The sequence below is a fragment of the Nannospalax galili genome, unplaced genomic scaffold (assembly GCF_000622305.1).
Source record: "Nannospalax galili isolate Female #2095 unplaced genomic scaffold, S.galili_v1.0 scaffold906, whole genome shotgun sequence".
NCBI classification, from domain to species: Eukaryota; Metazoa; Chordata; class Mammalia; order Rodentia; family Spalacidae; genus Nannospalax; species Nannospalax galili.
In genome coordinates this window covers 663,548-668,295 of record NW_008354693.1, presented here as the reverse complement: position 1 = coordinate 668,295, position 4,748 = coordinate 663,548, and positions in this window count along the sequence as shown.

Sequence of the window (4,748 nt, the reverse complement as noted above, 5' to 3'; positions counted from 1 at the left end):
CTGCTAGAGTGTAATAGGATACTAGTCTGCCATGCTAATAAGGGATCCCATATGCTGTGTTATGATTGGGCTATTACCCTTATATAAGCCAGTACTTTCTTGCAATAAAGCAGATCTGTGTCACTGAACCTGGTCTCCTGTGTCAGAATGCAGCAACGCTGGTGCAGACTCCTCACCAGCCCTGGGGTCCAGACCAGACGACTGATCAAAGAGAGCAGGAGAGTGGCCATAGCCAGTGGAGAGCAGCCACAGCCAGTGACCACATTTCTCCAAATCTGTGAAGAATGTCAAGGGGATTTTGATTGGCATTGCATTGAATCTACAAATGGATTTTGGTAGGATGGTCATTTTCACAATATTAATTCTTCCAATCCATAAGCATGAGAGGTCCTTCCATTTTCTGGTGTCTTGAAACAGTAATGCAAAACATCCCAACTAAAAAAAGTCCAGGACCAGATGGATTTACAGCAGAATACTATCAGACATTTAAAGAAGATTTATATCCAATACTACTTAAGTTATTCAAAATGATAGACATGGAAGCAGCCATTACAAATTCCTTCTTTGAAGCCAGCATCACTATAATATTAAAGCCAAGTAAAGATACAACCACAAAAGAATACTATAGACCCATATCCTTAATGCACATAGATGCACAAATTCTCAATAAAAAATTGCAAACTGCATATGGACACATATCAAAAAGACCATCCACAATGATCAAGTCAGCTTTATTCCAGAGATGCAGGGATGGGTCAATATACATAAGTCAATAAACGTCATTAATCATATAACTGGACTCAAAGACTAGAACCATATGGTCATCTCAATAGATGCAGAGAAAATATTTGACAAAATTCAACATGCATTTATGTTTAAAGTCCTAGAGGGAATTGGACTGGAGGAATCATACCTCAACATAATTAAAGCCATATACAAAACCCCACAGCCAACATCTTTCTAAGTGGAGAAAAACTGGAAACATTTCCATTAAAATCAGGAACCAAACAAGCCTGTCCACTACCTCCACTCCTTTTTAACATAGTGCTTGAAAGTCTTGCAGGAGCAATAAGACAAGAGAAGGAAATTAAAGAGTAATAATTGGAAAAGAAGAGATCAAATTATCCCTTTTTGGAAACGATATGGCATTTTATCTAAGAGATGCCAAAAATGCTACCAGAAATCTCCTAGATATGATTAACACTTTCAGTAAAGTGGCAGGCTATGAAATTAATCTACAAAAGTCTGTAGCCTTTCTATATACCAATAACAAACAATCAGAGAAATAGCACAGGGAAACCCTCCCTTTCACAATAGCCTAAAAAAAAAAAAACTTGGAATAAACCTGACCAAAGACCTTAAAGACCTCTACAATGAAAATTTTAAATCTTTAGAGAAAGACATTAACACTTATTTTACAACACATACTAAGAGGTGCAAGGTGATATCTTACTGTGGTTTTACAGGTCGTTATTTTAAGTGAATGAGACCAGCCACAACAATGAATACTGCATGATTCCACTCATGTAAAGCCTTCTACCACAGATCCAGAGATGTAGAGAATAAAAGGGTGGCTGCAGAGGTGGAAGACGAGGAAAGGAGGATCACAGAAAGTTCAGGGTTGCTGTTCAATGGTTAGAAAAGTTCAGCTATTCAAGATTTATAAACTCTAGAGATTTTTTGCCCAAAATAATACAAACATCAGCATTATAGTACTGTACACTTACAGTACAACATGAAGCCAAACCTCATACAAAAATGAAAATGCAAATGAAAACATGCATGCAAAAACACAAATAAATTTCTAGAGGCAATAGATAATATTATGCCTTGAATGTAATATTGTGGATATATACATATGTCCATACTCATCTAAATGTATACATTTAATGTAGTTTAATATTTTTATTATTTTTTTATCTTATGTGGATGCGTGTATTGCCTGCATGTAGTTAAGTACATCTGTGTCATACAATGCCCATGGAGGAGAGAAGAGGCAGTCTGATCCCTGGAATCCCTGGAACTGGAGTTACAAATAGTTATTAGCTGCTATATAGGTTCTAGGATTCGAATCTGAGTCTTCTGCAAGAACATTCAGTGTTCTTAAGAACACTGAACCATCTCTCCAGCCCTGTGTATAGTTTTCAATATCAATTATATCTCTATAAAGTATCAATATTGAGTGTTAAACTTCTACACTCTTTTGTTTTCCTAACACAAATATTCTGGAAAGTATTTCCTCAGGGTCAGCACACAGAAGCTGTGGTCTGAAGGGGGTCTGAATCTCCATCTCTAGCTGGAAGCAGGACTTGGTAACACATAAGAGTCTCCTGCATGGTTCTGGTGTTGAAAGTGTGAAGGGGTCACAGAGAGCAGCTGAGGGTTGGCAAACTGAGAGGCGAGGAAAGGCCTTTGGTGAAAGTGCAGGCTCAGCTGCAATGAAGACACCAGGACTGAAGGAGTCATGGAAATAATCTAAGGCTTTTGCACCCCAAGAGGCCAGAAGAGCCCACTGGTGAAGGAACAGTCTCAGTTTCAGTGGGGCCTGTTGCCCGAGTTCTCTTGGGGTTTCTTGCACTATCAGGCAAACCATATAACAATTGTTTATGTGAATTTATTATGGTTTATGCCCTTTGGGGGAGAGGAGAATGACTTACAAAGAAACAAACCCTGGATGCCCAGCTCTGAGCCACGGCTCAGAGCCAACCATTTGAGATCACGAGCCTGCCACTCCAGATCTCTCCTGCAGCCCACCCATAGTCACCACTAGCTTTTGCCTGTGCCTCACCATCTCAACCCAGGTCAGTTCGGCTCCTGTCCAATGTGGCTCCCAGAAGGCCCTCCCTCTGTGGCTAACTCTCTGCAGTCAATTCTCTGTAGCAGGTCCTGCCCCTTGGAGGAAACAGGCCACTGGGACACAGTCCCTCTTCTTTTAGGAGATGCTGGGACCATGGAATGACCACCAAGGGTAGCATCATGAGTGGAATGGAGCTGGCCTGGGCCTGTGAGGTGAGCTGTGTGCTTTGGATGGCAGAGTCAGAGAAGTGGAGTTGCTAGAACCCATTGGAGCCCAGAAGATCATGAGTGAATCCCAGATGGCCAGTCTTGAGCCACTTTGTAAGACTTAGGTTTTGCTTAGGTGTGCCTAATTCTTCCCATTGAAATAAGACAGTACTTGTTTTGGATTTTGTAGAATCCCACAATTAAGAGACTTTTAAGAAAGACTTTGAACATTTAAACTGCTTGAAGTATTTAAAGACTGGGACTGTCAAGGTTGTACTGTCTTATGTTGTGATATTAATGTTAACATCATATCTTGGGAACAAGAAATGGAAAGGTTGTGATTTAAAAGTGTTGTATTTATGTGGCAAGTTGACAAGGGTCAGTTGTGCTGGGTAGCTTTAGTTGTGAACTTGACACACCTGGGTTGAAGGAGCCTCAATTGGGGAATTTCCTCCATTAGGCCACGTCTGCGGAGCATTTTCTTGATGGTTGAGTGGTTTGGGAATGGTGTCACACCTGGGCATGTGTTGCTCTGTTGTATAAGAAGGCAGGCTGATCATGGGTCAGAGGAGCAAGCCAGTAACCTCCATGGCCTGTGCTCCAGGTTCCTGCCCTGAGTTCCTGCCTTGGCTTCCCTTGATGATGGACTGTGCTTGTAAGCCAAATAAACCCTTTCCTCCCCAAGTTGGTTTGGATCAGAGTGTTTTGTCATAGCAATTGAAGAGAAACTAGAACATTTATCAACTGACCTTTTACCTGAGAAGGTAGGAACACTCAGTGGCGGCCCTCATAACTTATATCCATCTACTTTATCATAGTAACTGGTACACAGCAGACTGTCCACTCAAGCTTGTTAAACTTTGAATACCATACATCTACCTGGTTTTACCTATGCCAGCCACTACTCATCTTCCCACATTTGCCATTTTTAATCTTAAGTATATTTTCATATACTTACCCAGGCCTCTCTTTGATTAGACACTGAAAGTTCACAGGAGAAAATGCCACCCAAATGAATGTGCCTGGTCATAATTAATATTATCTATGTTTAGTAATATTCTCACCTCAAATGCTAGTAGACTTCAGTCAGTCTTGTAGCACAATGGTAAAAACTGGCTTGTGGTGCCTGCGACTGGCAGAATCCTCAAGGTTGCTGCTTTATTTTCTCAATGTTTGCCTTTTGTAAGTTCCATAACTGACATAAGCTCTGTAACATGCCTGATTTAGAAATTGTTTCAGGAGTTCATAGGATGCAATGCCTCTGGCAGACCATTTTCTTATTAAACAATAGAAGATACACTTCAAACAGAACAACGCAGAACAGTTCTGAAAACATAATGGATTCTCCAGGATCAATTTTTTTCAAAATATGGAAAGAACTTGGAAACACAAGGTACAGTTATGTTTTCGACTAAATAAAATCTATAAAAACAATTTTAATGATGCACTGTAATTGTGGACAGATGGAACACGCATTCCTAGTTCCCAGAGTCGTGTTCTACTTGTGATTTTTGAGAACTTCGCTTAAGCTCTAAGAAACTTGATGAAAATTTAACTCAAGACTTTTTTATTTCTTTTTATTATCAACAGTACTGAGCTATTTTGCATTTGGTTTAGTATCAACCTTGTTAGACAGAGCGCCCTTGTTCTTAACTTACTTCTTGTCATGAATATATAACAGAGCAATCAAACTTCCCACCTGGGTGCTGCGTAATACGTAATATTTAATTGGTCATTGCTCTTTC